This window comes from Ascaphus truei, chromosome 18, assembly GCF_040206685.1.
Source record: "Ascaphus truei isolate aAscTru1 chromosome 18, aAscTru1.hap1, whole genome shotgun sequence".
Taxonomy (NCBI): Eukaryota; Metazoa; Chordata; class Amphibia; order Anura; family Ascaphidae; genus Ascaphus; species Ascaphus truei.
The window spans coordinates 8933316-8954451 of record NC_134500.1 but is presented as its reverse complement, the minus strand read 5'-3'; the positions used below and the strand labels follow the sequence as shown (position 1 = coordinate 8954451).

Sequence of the window (21136 nt, the reverse complement as noted above, 5' to 3'; positions counted from 1 at the left end):
ATATCCCCCCCCATCCCGTCCCATATCACGCCCCCATCCCCTGCCCCATATCCCCCCCCCTGCCCCATATCCCCCGCCCCATATCCCCCCCCCTGCCCCATATCCCTCCATCCCCTGCCCCATATCCCCCCATCCCCTGCCCCATATCCCCCCATCCCCTGCCCCATATCCCCCCCCTGCCCCATATCCCCCCCCTGCCCCATATCCCCCCATCCCATCCCCTGCCCCATATCACCCCCCATCCCATCCCCTGCCCCATATCACCCCCCATCCCATCCCCTGCCCCATATCCCCCCCATCCCATCCCCTGCCCCATATCACCCCCCATCCCATCCCCAATCCCATCCCCTGCCCCATATCCCCCATCCCATCCCCTGCCCCATATCCCCCCATCCCCTGCCCCATATCCCCCCCCTGCCCCATATCCCCCCATCCCATCCCCTGCCCCATATCACCCCCCATCCCACCCCCTGCCCCATATCACCCCCCATCCCATCCCCTGCCCCATATCCCCCCCATCCCATCCCCTGCCCCATATCACCCCCCATCCCATCCCCAATCCCATCCCCTGCCCCATATCCCCCATTCCATCCCCTGCCCCATATCCCCCCCATCCCATCCCCTGCCCCATATCCCCCCCATCCCATCCCCTGCCCCATATCCCCCCCATCCCATCCCCTGCCCCATATCCCCCCCATCCCCTGCCCCATATCCCCCCCATCCCCTGCCCCATATCCCCCCCATCCCCTGCCCCATATCCCCCCATCCCCTGCCCCATATCCCATCCATCCCCTGCCCCATATCCCCCCCATCCCCTGCCCCATATCCCCCCCATCCCCTGCCCCATATCCCCCCCATCCCCTGCCCCATATCCCCCCCATCCCCTGCCCCATATCCCCCCCATCCCCTGCCCCATATCCCCCCATCCCATCCCCTGCCCCATATCCCCCCATCCCATCCCCTGCCCCATATCCCCCCATCCCATCCCCTGCCCCATATCCCCAATCCCATCCCCTGCCCCATATCCCCAATCCCATCCCCTGCCCCATATCCCCCCCCATCCCATCCCCTGCCCCATATCCCCCCCATCCCATCTCCTGCCCCATATCCCCCCCCATCCCCTGCCCCATATCCCCCCCATCCCCTGCCCCATATCCCCCCCATCCCATCTCCTGCCCCATATCCCCCCCCATCCCCTGCCCCATATCCCCCCCCATCCCCTGCCCCATATCCCCCCCCATCCCCTGCCCCATATCCCCCCCCATCCCCTGCCCCATATCCCCCCCCATCCCCTGCCCCATATCCCCCCATCCCCTGCCCCATATCCCATCTCCTGCCCCATATCCCCCCCCATCCCCTGCCCCATATCCCCCCCATCCCATCTCCTGCCCCATATCCCCCCATCCCATCCCCTGCCCCATATCCCCCCCATCCCATCCCCTGCCCCATATCCCCCCCCATCCCATCCCCTGCCCCATATCCCCCCCCATCCCATCCCCTGCCCCATATCCCCCCCCATCCCATCCCCTGCCCCATATCCCCCCCATCCCATCCCCTGCCCCATATTCCCCCCATCCCATCCCCTGCCCCATATCCCCTGCCCCGCCCCTGTCCCATATCCCCTGCCCCCTCCCCCCTGCCCCGCCCCTGTCCCATATCCCCTGCCCCCTCCCCCCTGCCCCGCCCCTGTCCCATATCCCCTGCCCCCTCCCTGCGTGTCGTTATATTACTCTGCGTGTCGTTATATTGCTCTGCGTGTCGTTATATTACTCTGAATACATTACTCTGCGTGTTATATCGTTCTGCGTGTCGTTATATTACTCTGTATACATTACTCTGCGTGTTATATCGCTCTGCGTGTCGTTATATTACTCTGTATACATTACTCTGCGCGTTATATCGCTCTGCGTGTCGTTATCACTGTTACATTGCATGTTATATTTCTGCATGTTGTTATCGTTCTGTGTTTACATCGCATTGTATGTTATTGTATCGCTCTGCGTGTTATATAACTGTGTGTTATAACACTCTGAATGTTATTATATTACTCTGCATGGTATTAGATCTCTGCATGCCATGATTTCATGGAGATTTAAATCCCAAGCGTCTGGCCAGCCAATAGGAAGACGCAACGGTTGATGTCATGGCTTCCGCTCAGCCCCGCGTGACGCAGGGGATTTAAAACCGGCCTGCATTTTCCCTGGTAAGTATCCCCAAAAGCAGAGGGTCCCCGGAGCTGAAATTAAAGCAGTTCAACTGCAGAGACCCCCTGCTTCCTACACATGTAACAAGCAAATGGGAAGGGGGGAAATGTATGTTGGGGGAACTTATTTCTTAATATAATCGCTCTGCGTGTGAATATCGCTCTGCATGTTATTCTTTTGCTCTGCATGAGAATATCGCCCTGCATGTTATTTTCCTCTGCATATGAATATATTGCTCTGCATATTATTGTTTTGCTCTGCGTATGAATATATCACTCTGCGTATGAATATATCACTCTGCGTATGAATATATCACTCTGCGTATGAATATATCACTCTGCGTATGAATATATCACTCTGCGTATGAATATATCACTCTGCATGTTATTGTATTGCTCTGTATTGTGCCGCTTGCCACTCTGGCAGTGAAAGGATAGGTTATATATTATTAAGATACTATTATAGTATCACTGCAGAGCATCGCATGACATAGATGTGAGTAAATCTTATTGTGACAGTAAACAAGTAAGCGCATAATAACCTTATTGTGCTCAGGCTCCGACGTTTAGATTGTAAGTTCCTCGGGGCAGGGATACAGTGCTCCCTGCAGCTGCACTGTTCCAAAAGCAGCAGGTGAACCTGATGTGACTCAGTGTCGGCTGCCTGTGATGTTTGACGAGTCACTTTATCTGCCTGTGCCTCAGGTACAGATGGTAAGCTCTGCAGGCAGGCACGCATTGTGCTGCACAATTCTCTGTACAGCACTGTGTACACTGTCAGATGGGGGAGGGGAGAGACAGACACGGCCAACTCACTTTATTTGCCTGGGACACACCCTGATTTAACAGCTGAAAGTGTTATCACTTTTGTGCTGTTTATAGAGTTTCTGCTTATTTATAGTGCATGTCACTGGTGGGCCGTATATACCGTGTATATACCGCGCCCATACCGTGTATATACCGCGCCCATATGACCCCAACACTCTTTTTTTCATAACGGTTTCTGCAGTCCGTTCTAACCGCTACAAACACTGTTATTCTGGTTTCTTAGAGTTAAACCGGTTTGATAAGTCATGTTCTTCAGGGTTCTGCCTGGGAGGCTGAGGGTGATCACAGTGAATGAGTCACGCCGTGTGTGCGTTTGGTAACCTGATTTCTGTGTCACCCCAAGGTGCATCAGACAAGAACAAATCAGGATGTGATTTTAGTGTATTGCTTTTGAAAATGTTGATCCCACTTAAAGGGACACTGAGCAGAAAACAAAGTTATTTTTTTTAAATAACTGGTCCATGTTATTGAGTTCATTGTTAATATTTTTTTTTACCCTTGCAGTAAAACTGTTCTTTGTTGCCTCTGAAAAATTAACGCGTTTATACTTTCTCTGAGTCTCCGTGATTTCTAATCTTATCTGAACTAAGTAGAGGTAGTTGTGCTGCTTCAGTTACAATAGTGCAAAATTAATGAATAATTCAGCATTGGGCGATACCTCTATTAATGTTACAGAAAATACAAAAGTTTAGCAATAGTCTTTTCACAAAAGACGTAACATATTTCAAAGCAACAGTCTCACCCCCCCCCTGCACACAGTCTCACCCCCCCGCACACAGTCTCACCCCCCCGCACACAGTCTCACCCCCTCGCACACAGTCTCACCCCCCGCACACACTCACCCCCCCGCACACAGTCTCACACCCCCCCGCACACAGTCTCACCCCCCCCTGCACACAGTCTCACCCCCCCGCACACAGTCTCTCACACCCCCCCTGCACACAGTCTCACCCCCCCGCACACAGTCTCACACCCCCCTGCACACAGTCTCACCCCCCCTGCACACAGTCTCACCCCCCCGCACACAGTCTCACACCCCCGCACACAGTCTCACACCCCCCCCGCACACAGTCTCACCCCCCCCCGCACACAGTCTCACCCCCCCGCACACAGTCTCACCCCCCCGCACACAGTCTCACACCCTCCCCCCCGCACACAGTCTCACACCCCCGCACACAGTCTCACACCCCCGCACACAGTCTCACACCCCCGCACACAGTCTCACACCCCCGCACACAGTCTCACCCCCCCCGCACACAGTCTCACACCCCCGCACACAGTCTCACACCCCCGCACACAGTCTCACACACCCCCGCACACAGTCTCACACCCCGCACACAGTATCACCCCCCCGCACACAGTCTCACCCCCCCCGCACACAGTCTCACCCCCCCCGCACACAGTCTCACACCCCCGCACACAGTCTCACACCCCCGCACACAGTCTCACACCCCCGCACACAGTCTCACACCCCCGCACACAGTCTCACCCCCCCCGCACACAGTCTCACACCCCCGCACACAGTCTCACACCCCCGCACACAGTCTCACACACCCCCGCACACAGTCTCACACACCCCCGCACACAGTCTCACACACCCCCGCACACAGTCTCACCCCCCCGCACACAGTCTCACACCCCCGCACACAGTCTCACCCCCCCCGCACACAGTCTCACCCCCCCCCGCACACAGTCTCACACACCCCCGCACACAGTCTCACACCCCGCACACAGTCTCACCCCCCCGCACACAGTCTCACCCCCCCGCACACAGTCTCACACCCCCGCACACAGTCTCACCCCCCCGCACACAGTCTCACACACCCCCGCACACAGTCTCACACCCCCGCACACAGTCTCACACCCCCGCACACAGTCTCACACCCCCGCACACAGTCTCACACACCCCCGCACACAGTATCACACACCCCCGCACACAGTCTCACACACCCCCGCACACAGTCTCACACCCCGCACACAGTATCACACACCCCCGCACACAGTCTCACACCCCCGCACACAGTCTCACACCCCCCCGCACACAGTCTCACACCCCCCCTCACACAGTCTTACACCCCCGCACACAGTCTCACACACCCCCGCACACAGCCTCATACCCCCCCGCACACAGTCTCTCCCCCTCCCCCCCGCACACAGTCTCACACCCCCCCGCACACAGTCTCACACCCCCCCGCACACAGTCTCACACCCTCCCCCCCGCACACAGTCTCACACCCCCCCGCACACAGTCTCACACCCCCCGCACACAGTCTCACCCCCCCGCACACAGTCTCACACCCCCCGCACACAGTCTCACACACCCCCGCACACAGTCTCACACCCCCCGCACAGTCTCACACCCCCCCGCGCACAGTCTCACGCACCCCCCGCACACAGTCTCACACCCCCGCACACAGTCTCACACCCCCGCACACAGTCTCACACACCCCCGCACACAGTCTTACACACCCCCGCACACAGTCTTACACCCCCGCACACAGTCTCACCCCCCCGCACAGTCTCACACCCCCGCACACAGTCTCACACACCCCCGCACACAGTCTCACACCCCCGCACACAGTCTCACACCCCCGCACACAGTCTCACACCCCGCACACAGTCTCACACACCCCCGCACACAGTCTCACACCCCCGCACACAGTCTCTCCCCCTCCCCCCCGCACACAGTCTCACACCCCCCCGCACACAGTCTCACACACCCCCGCACACAGTCTTACACCCCCGCACACAGTCTCACCCCCCCGCACACAGTCTCACACCCCCCCGCACACAGTCTCACACACCCCCGCACACAGTCTCACACCCCCGCACACAGTCTCACCCCCCCGCACAGTCTCACACCCCCCCGCACACAGTCTCACACCCCGCACACAGTCTCACACCCCCCCGCACACAGTCTCACACCCCCCCGCACACAGTCTCACACCCCCCCGCACACAGTATCACACCCCCGCACACAGTCTCACACCCCCCGCACACAGTCTCACACCCCCGCACACAGTCTCACACACCCCCGCACACAGTATCACACCCCCGCACACAGTCTCACCCCCCCGCACAGTCTCACACCCCCGCACACAGTCTCACACAACCCCTGCACACAGTCTCACACCCCCCCTCACACAGTCTTACACCCCCGCACACAGTCTCACACACCCCCGCACACAGTCTCACACCCCCCCGCAAACAGTCTCACACCACCGCACAGTCTCACGCCCCCCCGCACACAGTCTCACACCCCCGCACACAGTCTCACACACCCCCGCACACAGTCTCACCCCCCCGCACACAGTCTCACACCCCCCGCACACAGTCTCACACACCCCCGCACACAGTCTCACACACCCCCGCACAGTCTCACACACCCCCGCACACAGTCTCACACACCCCCGCACAGTCTCACACACCCCCGCACACAGTCTCACACACCCCCGCACACAGTCTCACACCCCCGCACACAGTCTCACACCCCCGCACACAGTCTCACACACCCCCGCACACAGTCTCACACCACCGCACAGTCTCACGCCCCCCCGCACACAGTCTCACACCCCCGCACACAGTCTCACACACCCCCGCACACAGTCTCACACACCCCCGCACACAGTCTCACACACCCCCGCACAGAGTCTCACACACCCCCGCACACAGTCTCACACCCCCGCACACAGTCTCACACCACCGCACAGTCTCACACACCCCCGCACACAGTCTCACACACCCCCGCACACAGTCTCACACCCCCGCACACAGTCTCACACCCCCCCGCACACAGTCTCACACCACCGCACAGTCTCACACCCCCGCACACAGTCTCACACACCCCCGCACACAGTCTCACACCCCCCCGCACACAGTCTCACACCACCGCACAGTCTCACGCCCCCCCGCACACAGTCTCACACCCCCCCGCACACAGTCTCACACCACCGCACAGTCTCACGCCCCCCCGCACACAGTCTCACACCCCCGCACCACAGTCTCACACCCCCCCGCACACAGTCTCACACACCCCCGCACACAGTCTCACCCCCCCCCGCACACAGTCTCATACCCCCCCGCACACAGTCTCACACCCCCGCACACAGTCTCACCCCCCCGCACACAGTCTCACACACCCCCGCACACAGTCTCACCCCCCCGCACACAGTCTCACACCCCCCCGCACACAGTCTCACCCCCCCGCACACAGTCTCACACACCCCCGCACACAGTCTCATACCCCCCCGCACACAGTCTCGCACCCCCGCACACAGTCTCACACACTCCCGCACACAGTCTCACACCCCCCCCGCACACAGTCTCACACCCCCGCACACAGTCTCACACACCCCCACACACAGTCTCACACCCCCGCACACAGTCTCACACACCCCCACACACAGTCTCACACACCCCCACACACAGTCTCATACCCCCGCACACAGTCTCACACACCCCCGCACACAGTCTCACACCCCCGCACACAGTCTCACACACCCCCGCACACAGTCTCACACACCCCCGCACACAGTCTCACACCCCCCCGCACACAGTCTCACCCCCCCGCACACAGTCTCACACACCCCCGCACACAGTCTCACACACCCCCGCACACAGTCTCACACACCCCCGCACACAGTCTCACACACCCCCGCACACAGTCTCACACACCCCCGCACACAGTCTCACACACCCCCGCACACAGTCTCACACACCCCCGCACACAGTCTCACACCCCCGCACACAGTCTCACACCCCCGCACACAGTCTCTCCCCCTCCCCCCCGCACACAGTCTCACACCCCCCCGCACACAGTCTCACACCCCCGCACACAGTCTTACACCCCCGCACACAGTCTCACCCCCCCGCACAGTCTCACACCCCCGCACACAGTCTCACACACCCCCGCACACAGTCTCACACCCCCGCACACAGTCTCACACCCCCGCACACAGTCTCACACCCCGCACACAGTCTCACACACCCCCGCACACAGTCTCACACCCCCGCACACAGTCTCTCCCCCTCCCCCCCGCACACAGTCTCACACCCCCCCGCACACAGTCTCACACACCCCCGCACACAGTCTTACACCCCCGCACACAGTCTCACACCCCCGCACACAGTCTCTCCCCCTCCCCCCCGCACACAGTATCACACCCCCGCACACAGTCTCACACACCCCCGCACACAGTCTCACACCCCCGCACACAGTCTCACACACCCCCGCACACAGTCTCACACACCCCCGCACACAGTCTCACACACCCCCGCACACAGTCTCACACCCCCGCACACAGTCTCACACCCCCGCACACAGTCTCACACCCCCGCACAGTCTCACACCCCCGCACACAGTATCACCCCCCCGCACACAGTCTCACACAACCCCTGCACACAGTCTCACACCCCCCCGCACACAGTCTCACACCCCCCCGCACACAGTCTCACACCACCGCACAGTCTCACGCCCCCCCGCACACAGTCTCACACCCCCGCACACAGTCTCACACACCCCCGCACACAGTCTCACCCCCCCGCACACAGTCTCACACCCCCCGCACACAGTCTCACACACCCCCGCACACAGTCTCACACCCCCCCGCACAGTCTCACACACCCCCGCACACAGTCTCACACACCCCCGCACAGTCTCACACACCCCCGCACACAGTCTCACACACCCCCGCACACAGTCTCACACCCCCGCACACAGTCTCACCCCCCCGCACACAGTCTCACACACCCCCGCACACAGTCTCACCCCCCCGCACACAGTCTCACACCCCCCGCACACAGTCTCACACCCCCGCACACAGTCTCACACCCCCGCACACAGTCTCACACCACCGCACAGTCTCACGCCCCCCCGCACACAGTCTCACACCCCCGCACACAGTCTCACACCCCCCCGCACAGAGTCTCACACACCCCCGCACACAGTCTCACACCCCCGCACACAGTCTCACCCCCCACGCACAGTCTCACACACCCCCGCACACAGTCTCACACCCCGCACACAGTCTCACACCCCCGCACACAGTCTCACACCCCGCGCACAGTCTCACACACCCCCGCACACAGTCTCACACCCCCGCACACAGTCTCACACACCCCCGCACAGAGTCTCACACACCCCCGCACACAGTCTCACACCCCCGCACACAGTCTCACACCACCGCACAGTCTCACACCCCCCCGCACACAGTCTCACACACCCCCGCACACAGTCTCACACACCCCCGCACACAGTCTCACACCCCCCCGCACACAGTCTCACACCACCGCACAGTTTCACGCCCCCCCGCACACAGTCTCACACCCCCCCGCACACAGTCTCACACCACCGCACAGTCTCACGCCCCCCCGCACACAGTCTCACACCCCCGCACACAGTCTCACACCCCCCCGCACACAGTCTCACACACCCCCGCACACAGTCTCACCCCCCCCCGCACACAGTCTCATACCCCCCCGCACACAGTCTCACACCCCCGCACACAGTCTCACCCCCCCGCACACAGTCTCACACCCCCCCCGCACACAGTCTCACACCCCCGCACACAGTCTCACACCCCCCCGCACACAGTCTCACCCCCCCGCACACAGTCTCACACACCCCCGCACACAGTCTCACACACCCCCGCACACAGTCTCATACCCCCCCGCACACAGTCTCACACCCCCGCACACAGTCTCACACACTCCCGCACACAGTCTCACACCCCCCCCGCACACAGTCTCACACCCCCGCACACAGTCTCACACACCCCCACACACAGTCTCACACACCCCCACACACAGTCTCACACCCCCGCACACAGTCTCACACACCCCCACACACAGTCTCACACACCCCCACACACAGTCTCATACCCCCGCACACAGTCTCACACACCCCCGCACACAGTCTCACACCCCCGCACACAGTCTCACGCACCCCCGCACACAGTCTCACACACCCCCGCACACAGTCTCACACCCCCCCGCACACAGTCTCACCCCCCCGCACACAGTCTCACACACCCCCGCACACAGTCTCACACACCCCCGCACACAGTCTCACACACCCCCGCACACAGTCTCACACCCCCGCACACAGTCTCACACACCCCCGCACACAGTCTCACACACCCCCGCACACAGTCTCACACACCCCCGCACACAGTCTCACACACCCCCGCACACAGTCTCACACACCCCCGCACACAGTCTCACACACCCCCGCACACAGTCTCACACCCCCGCACACAGTCTCACACCCCCGCACACAGTCTCACACACCCCCGCACACAGTCTCATACCCCCGCACACAGTCTCACACCCCCCCGCACACAGTCTCTCCCCCTCCCCCCCGCACACAGTCTCACACCCCCCCGCACACAGTCTCACACCCCCCCGCACACAGTCTCACACACCCCCTCACACAGTCTCACACACCCCCGCACACAGTCTCACACACCCCCGCACACAGTCTCTCACACCCCCGCACACAGTCTCACACCCCCCCCGCACACAGTCTCACCCCCCCGCACACAGTCTCACACCCCCCCGCACACAGTCTCACACCCCCCCGCACACAGTCTCACACCCCCGCACACAGTCTCACACACCCCCGCACACAGTCTCACACCCCCCCGCACACAGTCTCACACCCCCCCGCACACAGTCTCACACCCCCCCGCACACAGTCTCACACCCCCGCACACAGTCTCACACACCCCCGCACACAGTCTCACACACCCCCGCACACAGTCTCTCCCCCTCCCCCCCGCACACAGTCTCACACCCCCGCACACAGTCTCACCCCCCCGCACACAGTCTCACACACCCCCGCACAGTCTCACACCCCCCCGCACACAGTCTCACCCCCCCCGCACAGTCTCACACCCCCCCGCACACAGTCTCACACCCCCGCACACAGTCTCACACCCCCCCGCACACAGTCTCACACCCCCCCGCACACAGTCTCACACCCCCCCGCACACAGTCTCACACCCCCCCGCACACAGTCTCACCCCCCCCGCACACAGTCTCACCCCCCCCGCACAGTCTCACACCCCCCCGCACACAGTCTCACACACTCCCGCACACAGTCTCACACCCCCGCACACAGTCTCACACACCCCCGCACACAGTCTCACCCCCCCCGCACACAGTCTCACCCCCCCCGCACACAGTCTCACACCCCCCCGCACACAGTCTCACACACCCCTGCACAGTCTCACACACCCCCCGCACACAGTATCACACACCCCCGCGCACAGTCTCACACCCCCCCTCACACAGTCACACCCCCCCGCACACAGTATCACACCCCCGCACACAGTCTCACACCCCCGCACACAGTCTCACCCCCCGCGCACAGTCTCACACACCCCCGCACACAGTCTCACACCCCGCGCACAGTCTCACACCCCCGCACACAGTCTCACACCCCGCGCACAGTCTCACACACCCCCGCACACAGTCTCACACCCCGCACACAGTCTCACACCCCCGCACACAGTCTCACACCCCGCACACAGTCTCACCCCCCGCGCACAGTCTCACACACCCCCGCACACAGTCTCACACACCCCCGCACACAGTCTCACACACCCCCGCACACAGTCTCACACCCCCCGCACACAGTCTCACACACCCCCGCACACAGTCTCACACACCCCCGCACACAGTCTCACACACCCCCGCACACTGTCTCACACCCCCCCGCACACAGTCTCACACCCCCGCACACAGTCTCACACACCCCCGCACACACAGTCTCACACCCCCGCACACAGTCTCACACACCCCCGCACACAGTCTCACACACCCCCGCACACAGTCTCACACCCCCCCGCACACAGTCTCACACACCCCCGCACACAGTCTCACACCCCCCCGCACACAGTCTCACACCCCCCCCGCACACAGTCTCACACCCCCCCGCACACAGTCTCACACCCCCCCCGCACACAGTCTCACACCCCCGCACACAGTCTCACACCCCCGCACACAGTCTCACACACCCCTGCACAGTCTCACACACCCCCGCACACAGTCTCACACCCCCGCACACAGTCTCACACCCCCGCACACAGTCTCACACCCCCGCACACAGTCTCACACCCCCCACGCACACAGTCTCACATACCCCCGCACACAGTCTCACATACCCCCGCACACAGTCTCACACCCCCCCGCACACCGTCTCACACACCCCCGCACACAGTCTCACATACCCCCGCACACAGTCTCACACACCCCCGCACACGGTCTCACCCCCCCGCACACAGTCTCACACCCCCCGCACACAGTCTCACACCCCCCCGCACACAGTCTCTCACACCCCCCCGCACACAGTCTCACACACCCCCGCACACAGTCTCACACACCCCCGCACACAGTCTCACCCCCCCGCACACAGTCTCACACCCCCCGCACACAGTCTCACACCCCCCCGCACACAGTCTCTCACACCCCCCCGCACACAGTCTCACACCCCCCCGCACACAGTCTCACACACCCCCGCACACAGTCTCACACCCCCCCGCACACAGTCTCACACACCCCCGCACACAGTCTCACACCCCCCCGCACACAGTCTCACCCCCCCGCACACAGTCTCACACCCCCCCGCACACAGTCTCACACCCCCGCACACAGTCTCACACCCCCCGCACACAGTCTCACACCCCCGCACACAGTCTCACACCCCCCGCACACAGTCTCACCCCCCCCCGCACACAGTCTCACACCCCCGCACACAGTCTCACACACCCCTGCACACAGTCTCACACACCCCCGCACACAGTCTCACCCCCCCGCACACAGTCTCACACACCCCCGCACACAGTCTCACACCCCCCCGCACACAGTCTCTCACACCCCCGCACACAGTCTCACACACCCCCGCACACAGTCTCACACACCCCCGCACACAGTCTCACACACCCCCGCACACAGTCTCACCCCCCCGCACACAGTCTCACACCCCCCGCACACAGTCTCACACCCCCGCACACAGTCTCACACACCCCTGCACAGTCTCACACACCCCCGCACACAGTCTCACACCCCCGCACACAGTCTCACACCCCCGCACACAGTCTCACACCCCCGCACACAGTCTCACACCCCCCACGCACACAGTCTCACATACCCCCGCACACAGTCTCTCCCCCTCCCCCGCACAGTCTCACACCCCCCGCACACAGTCTCACACCCCCCCGCACACAATCTCACACACCCCTCCGCACACTTTCTCACACACCCCCGCACACAGTCTCACACCCCCCCGCAGACAGTCTCACACCCCCCGCACACACAGTCTCGCACCCCCCGCACACAGTCTCACACCCCCGCACACAGTCACCCCCCCGCACACAGTCACCCCCCGGCACACAGTCACACACCCCCGGCACACAGTCTCACACCCCCGCACACAGTCTCGCACCCCCGCACACAGTCTCACACCCCCCCCCGCACACAGTCTCACCCCCCCGCACACAGTCTCGCACAGACTTAGAAATTTTAGCCACAGGAAAAAGTGACACCAATTTAATGGCGAGATTAACAGAAAAACAACATAGGAAATAAAAGCTGTCTTCTAAATACTGTATTCAGCTGATTTTACGTTTGTACATTTCTTCTTAAAAGCATGGAATTGGTATGTGCAGCATATGAGAGAAAATAAACATCTAATAAATGTGGAAAACATAAAAAAATGAAAACTCGGCACTTTTACAGAATAAGACGCCATGAAATACTTGTCAAGCGGTCGCATTGTTGTCAAAAAAATATTGTGTTTAATATTGTGTACAATACCTACAGTATATCTGCGATTTACACACTCAAAAATGTATCAAATACAAACGGGTATATCGTGAGTGCAGCAAAAGGTGAGAACAAAGTGTGACATGGACTACAATGTTTCTCTTACGGGGGGGGGGGCACGGGGGGGTCACGGTTTGGTCCATCACTGGAAAGGTGACTCAGTGCTGCCCTGTCACAGAGTTGTGACGGATGCGTGAGTCATGTATCATTGTGTATACTTGGTGAGCACAGATAAGACCGGCTGTGTGAGTGTTGTCGGTCCCATGGAGTTCACACACACAGAGGATTGCCGTCTCTCGAGACTCACCGTTGCACATCCAGCAAAATAAGACCTCCTGCCTCGCCCACTTCTCAGACCTCGCCCCCTACCTGCTCTTGTCATGGCATGACACCCTTCAAGGACGAGGCTTGTAAGTCTTAGCAGAGTCAACACAGATAAAATGGCGTCAGCGCAGTGACGGAGCGGGGCCCCAAACTCAGTAACTGGGCACCCAGCCCTCGGAGATTAATAAAACCCGGCTGCTCTTAAAGAATTTGAAGACCCTTAACTCCTTCACTGTCCTTACTAGGCTGCATTACAACAGGCACTTCAGAGGTTAATTTCATTGTTGCTGCAAGGGTCTAATACACAGGGAATTCAATATAAAGGCTGTCTGGCACACATGTCGTCTATAACATGAGAGGGATCAACTGCCAGTGCTCACTAGGGTCGCCAGGTGTCCGGTATTGAACTGGACTGTCCTGTATTTGGATACTCTGTCCAGTAAAACATGAGAGGTGCTGTAATACTGGACATGTTATGTGTCCGGTATTTTCCTCCCTGGACATAGTGACCTGACGCACCTTTCACCATTGAGTCCAGTATTTTTGGAGAAGCCGCCTGGCGCCCCTAGTGCTCACGGATAGGGGGGATAGTGCTGAAATATCCCAAGTGGATCACGTAGAAGGAGAAATAATCCAGGGACACAGTCTTTTCTTGAAGTCGTTTAATCGGCAATGAAACCAGCGTTTCGACTGACGCTCAGTCTTTGTCAAGGCGAGGGCCCTCACCCAGACCGTGCGCCTGGATTATTTCTCCTTCTAATACAGGGGGAACCAACCGCCAGTCCTCAAGGGCTACCAACAGGTCAGGTTTTCAGGATATTCCTGCTTCAGCACAGGTGACTCGGTCGAAGTCTAACGTGTATGTACACCGTGTTCACCATATCTCACAGTATATATTTCTCGCTCAATCCCCATGAAAATGTGCACTATTGTAGGTCTGGGATGTAAATTAACACTATATGAGAAGCACAATGTAGACAAATCAACTGATGCCAACTAACTTGACGTCGCTGTATTATGTCAACAAGTTACACTGTGGGAGGTTAGTATTCATTAAACGGGAAATAGGAGTTTTTCCTTCGTAAAATGTTAAACTGCTGTAATCTAATCTGAAACACTAAGATTACTATGAAGTTTAAAGTATGGCTCAAAGTGGGTGCTAGACTTGTAACCCACATACTCAGCCTGCACGCCCAGGGATCCGGGTGCAGAGGGTCCCATAAGGGGAGGTTGTGGACAATAGCGGGTGTGGGTGGTTAGTCCTCTTGGCTGGGAGCCGTTGGTCTGATTAACAGGTCTGCCCAGCCAGAGGCGCCGATCTCATCAAGAGGTAGCGAGCTGACATTGGGAACAGGACGAGGTAGGCACTGTTCCCATTGGCTGGTTAGTAATTCCCGCCCTCCTTGCCTCGGCCTCTCCGTCACGTCACATGTCCTGATTGGCCACACAGACAAGCCCTCGTCCTGCGATTGGTCCACCACCTAGCATCCATGGGGTGATTGGTCGCAGCCCCGTTCTCCATGTTTGGCTTTGGAGACGGGACAGCTGTAGGATTCACAGCCAATTACAGTACCGGAGTGGTTGCTGACCCTGTCGTATGGATCGCCTAAGTGCAGTTCTCAGAGGTTGTGCCGGAACGGCCCGAAAGCGAGGCTGTGTGCGCTGTTACTGCGGGAAATTAAAACTGGCTACTCCAGGAATTGCAGCCAGCGATAGTTACGCTTTTTAAGCTCATACAAGAGTGGAAGCTGCACCGAGGAAGGCATATCGGTGGCGCCGGGACCAAGACTATTTAGGATTCTCCTGGTATGGGCCAGGGACTGTGAGTATAACTGTATGCTGATTTTGTGTTGGATCTGCTGACTCTTGCCAGAACAAAAGTGCTTTTATTTGACTTCAGTGTCCTGTCTGGTGCTTGATCCCGTAGAACAGTCCTGGTCCCTCGATCATATATTCTCTCTAACTGTCCATGACATGTCTGTAAATATCATTTATAACCGTTGTTCATTTAATGCAACCATGTGTTGTCATAACTCTGTGCCCAGGACATACTTGAAAACGGGAGGTAACTCTTAATGTACAACATCCTGGTAGAACATTTGACAAATAATTTCCTGTTCCTCAAACAACATGTAACGAGCTCTGCAAGGATTTTCACTACTTCTTTCTCTACTGGGAACAGGTGAGTAAGAAGATGTGTAGTGGATATTGTCATACATAGCATGTTCAACCACGCTAGGAAAGCTTGTTCAATATACCCAGCTAAAAGGGGAAATGTACTTGACCACATGCAGTTGAGGCCGGCGTAGGCAAGTCCTCAATCTCCAAATATGAAAGATACAAGAAACCAATGAATCCACCATCTCTAGAGGTCGGGTTGTTCCTGGGCTCAGCCGCATTCAGGAAGAAGACAGGAAGGCAGAAGGTGCGAAGAAACCACAGCTATCCTTCAAACCTCAATCTGACTGCCTGCAACTGCCGGCCCGTCTCCAGTGAAGCAGCACTGCAAGAACTAGGAGACCAACTTAAAATGATTACATTGGATATTTGTTAGCCATAGTGAAGTTGGAAGAAAAGATGAAGGCCTCATTGAGCTCAAAATGAGATACCTACTATATTACAGAGGTGCAGAAAATTGAAGACTAATGGTAGTTGGATTAATTACTAACAAAATAAGAGAACCAACGTGGTGGTTCTGAAAGTTTATCAGAAAGAGCAGCCAGAATCAGCAGTCAACTGACAAAGCGTTAGAAGTATCAAATTATGCGACATCAGATCACAGTGACAATGAAGTTGAAGTCTTCTACCATGAAATCAACCAACGTAACAGCAAAGGAAATTGTCACCTCAAGATAATTTATGGGAGAGTTAAATGGCAAGGTTAGGGTCCAGCAGAAAGACGGGGCATCCGTTGGTTAAGGCAACGGGAATGGGCATAGAGATAGATCGGTAGAATTTGCAGAATGCGAAAACTTGTACGTCACGAATGCGTTCTTCAAGAAGAAAATGTCGATGGAGTAGACCCAACGGAACCGAGCAGAAAACGGACCATATCCCAGCTATCAAGAAAGACAGGATTGAAGATGGCACAGTCCTTAACCGTTTTGATTCAAGAAGTGATTACTGATTGGCTCACTGCAAATTACACCTTAATGTGAAGAGAATTGGTTAAAAAGAAAGACCAAAACGCTCAACATCAAGTAGCTCAAGATTAACAGCAGAAAATTCCAACTACAGCTAAAAAAAACATGTCAGCTCGCTTGAGACGTATGTTGATACTGTGACAAACAATTGTGAAAACGTTATGAAGATTAAAGCGCAAAGCACAGAAAAATCTGGAGGAATCACTAACACCAAACGGGCTCCGAAAATAGCAGATGAGACGAAGCACAAATGCTAGAGGAACAAGAAGTAATTGAACATAAATTAAATAAAAAATAGAAAACCGAATGTATGCTCAAGGAGGGCAACAAAACACATGGAATATGTCAATAAAAAATATGTAGTAATTAGTCGGAGTATAAGCGGGATGGGGAGGTAATTTAACAACACAGTGGAGGATCTAAGATAGGAAGAGACACAGCACAGGGGCCTACATAAAAAACATGGACAATCAGAGAGACTCTCCTCCCACGCGTTTCACGCCCCATATGACGCTATCTCAAGGAGTACTCCTTGTTTCGTCACATAGGGGGCGTGAAACGCGTAGGAGGAGAGTCTTACTGTTTTGTCCATGCTTTTTATGTAGACCAATAAATTGGTTTTCATTTTCCGTGCTGATGAGTTTTTCCCTTTTTTTCCTGAATAGCGGCCTCTACGATCTATACAACCTTTCCCTAAATGAAATAAACAGAGCTTTGTAAGATGATCCGCAGGCATATAACTGGGGATGTAAGAAAATATAACTGTGATATGTTGAAGTATATCAAAGATATACATTTAAAAAAGACAAAGCGTCAAATTATTATTGAGGGGGGGGAGGGGGAAGCAAATCCTCTCACTCGAACAGGACGATGGATCAAGAATAAAAACACTTATAATACAGCGAGTTGAGGACTTCTACAATACATTGTACAAGAGCACAGATAACACAGAACATAATCCAGCAGACGGAGAGCGCGAAGAAACCATCAGATTGGAAACGCTCCAGGAGAAGATGGAATAACTACTGTAATCATGAAGAAAGCAGGGGAAAAGGCAGAGAAAGTGTGTGTGTGTGTGTGTGTGTGTGTGAGTGTGTATATGTTTGTGTGTGTGTGTGTGTGTGTGTGTGTGTGTGTGTGTGTGTGTATATATATATATATATATATACAGTGGTTGACAAATCACCAAAAAATCTACTCGCCACACAAAAAAATCTACTCGCCACCTAGTACCAAACATGTGCTGCTTGGGCCAATATTTACTCGCCCGGGGGTTAAATCCACTCGCCCGGGGCGAGCAAATGTATAGGTTTGTCGAACACTGTATATATATATATATATATATATATATATATATATATATATATATATATATATATATATATATATATATACACACAGTGGTTGACAAATCACCAAAAAATCTACTCGCCACACACACAAAAATCTACTCGCCACCTAGTACCAAACGTATGCTGCTTGGGCCAATAGTTGCTCGCCACGATGTCAAATCCACTCGCCCGGGGCGAGCAAATGTATAGGTTTGTCGAACACTGTATATGTGTGTGTGTGTGTGTGTGTGTGTGTGTGTGTGTGTGTGTGTGTGTGTGTGTGTGTGTGTGTGTGTGTGTGTGTACACACACACACACACGTGTGTATATATATATATATCCCTATAACTCCTCTTTTTTCTCTATTTAATATGGGGTTTTGTGTAAAAGAAAACGAAGCAATACCCTTAAATTCTGAACTATAATCTATTATTCGACACATTACAATGTAGCAGAAAGGGGGGTGCTAGTACTATATCGGAGCCCAGGGTGTATCCGTATCCAAACATCTTACAAAAATAAGTTATGCAAACAGAAAATAAAGGGTAATCCTCCCAATCCGGTGTTAAGTACCATTCAAGTCAATGGGCGTTACGTCAGATCGGGTGCATTACCCTGCAACGACCCTTAGTGAATCACCTCCCCCCCATATTGTGTGTGTGTAGATATATTTTTGGCTGCAGTTCTCATTGTGTGACACACCAACTTCTATTCCAGGGGTGGCCAACTCCGGTCATCAAGGGTCACCAACAGGGCAGGTATTAGGGGTATCCCTGCTTCAGTACAGGTGGTGCAGTTGTTGACTGAGCCGCTAACTGAGCCACCTGTGCTGAAGCAGGGATATCCAGAAAACCTGGCCTGTTGGTGGACCTCGAGGACTGGAGTTGGCCGCTCCTGCTCTATTCACATCAGTAAACTCTCGTTAAAAAAAGAAGCTCTGCCGTGTTAACCTGTTCCCTGCCAGAGGTGCCAGCATGGAGACATTGATAAGTGCCCGCCCCGGTCTCCAGCCAGAGAAGCAGGACGCGGGCTCCTGTAGAAAAGCAGCAGAGAAATATCAGGACACGATGAGAACGAGGCAGGAAGTGCTGCAGATAAACGAATCACAGGCTGAGTGTCTTTCATTTCCTGCAAAGATAAAGGGAGTGTGGGAAGGCTGCAGGATGGAGATAATATTTCCCACGCTGTGTTTAAAGGTGCGCTCACTAAGAGTCGTGTCATAGCAGGCTGGATCACTGAACATGCTGCACTGCATAGTGATGCTAAGTATCTCTATACACTTCCACCACCTGATCCTGAATATTTTGCACTGTACTGTATAATGTACAACCCCCAAATCTTCTTCTTCTCATACTTCATAGATATATTGATGCCATATTCTTGGATATCCATGCAGTCAGGGGCGGATTGCAGACAAATATCGGCCAGGGCGATTTGTGTCTCATACCGGCTGTCCTACGACGCAGCGCCATGTGACATCAGGTTGCTATGGCAATGCGTCATCACGTGACACATTGTGGCGTCCTTTGACGTCGGGTCGCCATGACTACCCAATGATCTTCCTTTCCTCTCTTCCCCTCAGTCCTCAACCTCTTACTCACTCTCTTTCACTCACTCACTCACTCACTCCAACACATACACACACTCCCCAACAATCTTACCTTGGGGTGAGGTGATCTCAATGCTGCTGCGTTCCTGTGCCGGCCCGGGGACTCCGCAGCTCTCTCCTCCGGTCGGGCGGAAATTGGACTTAACTTCTCGGCCCCGACAGGAGGAAGGAGAGGTTCTGTAGTGACTGCCAGGCTGCTGCTGCATCGGGAGCAGGGCAGCTGCCGACCGCCTCTTCTGGGCAGCCCGCAGCACCGGCTCACCGGGGCAAGCCCGAATGCCGATAATCCAATGCGCCCCTGCGTGCAACGTACATAATATGTTTCCCACAGGGACCCACTTTTGCTCTTCCCTTCTGGAGACACCAGTTGCTCTGACCGTTAAGGAATGGTCACCAATGAACAGTATCAACATCATTCAGACACAGAAAGCTTGTGCGTTTTAACCACTGGGCACATACTAACAGCTTTGCCGCGCTGTTGGCGCATTGTCTCACCAATGGCCATTTTGACATTCCAAGGATGGTAAATACAATCTCCCGAAAGAAGACCGTGCAACCACTTACTGGGGGGGCCCTGTGGGCATCTAGTGAAAAACTCCTTGACAACAACTATTATTAATTGAGGCCACAAATTGTAACTGTGTAAAGCACATACGCAATATATTCAGCATATACAGTATCTTCCGCTTTCACTTGGGGCCGTGATGTAAAGACAATGTATCAGTGTCCATGGCTGACCCAAGAAGCAAGTTTTCGTCAATTACAATTTTTATAGAGCGTGGACAAATATTTTCATGTTAATATTTCTCAAAAACAGGAAACTGGCAGCGGATTTAACGGATCAGGGCACACAGGCCCATGTGAAGTACGTTTG

At 56.2% G+C, this 21136-nt stretch overlaps 1 long non-coding RNA gene across 2 annotated transcripts in view; it reads left to right on the top strand.

The window, feature by feature from the left end:
* Positions 1-21136, top strand: part of LOC142469254 (uncharacterized) — a 31376-nt gene that overhangs the window by 1658 nt on the left and 8582 nt on the right. Inside the window, exon 2 of one of the 2 annotated variants that reach the window (XR_012789000.1) lies at positions 2064-2203. This is a non-coding gene — a long non-coding RNA (uncharacterized LOC142469254). Of the gene's footprint in view, positions 1-2063; positions 2204-20147 lie in introns of those variants that run through there. The other variant, XR_012789001.1, reaches the window with a different exon arrangement.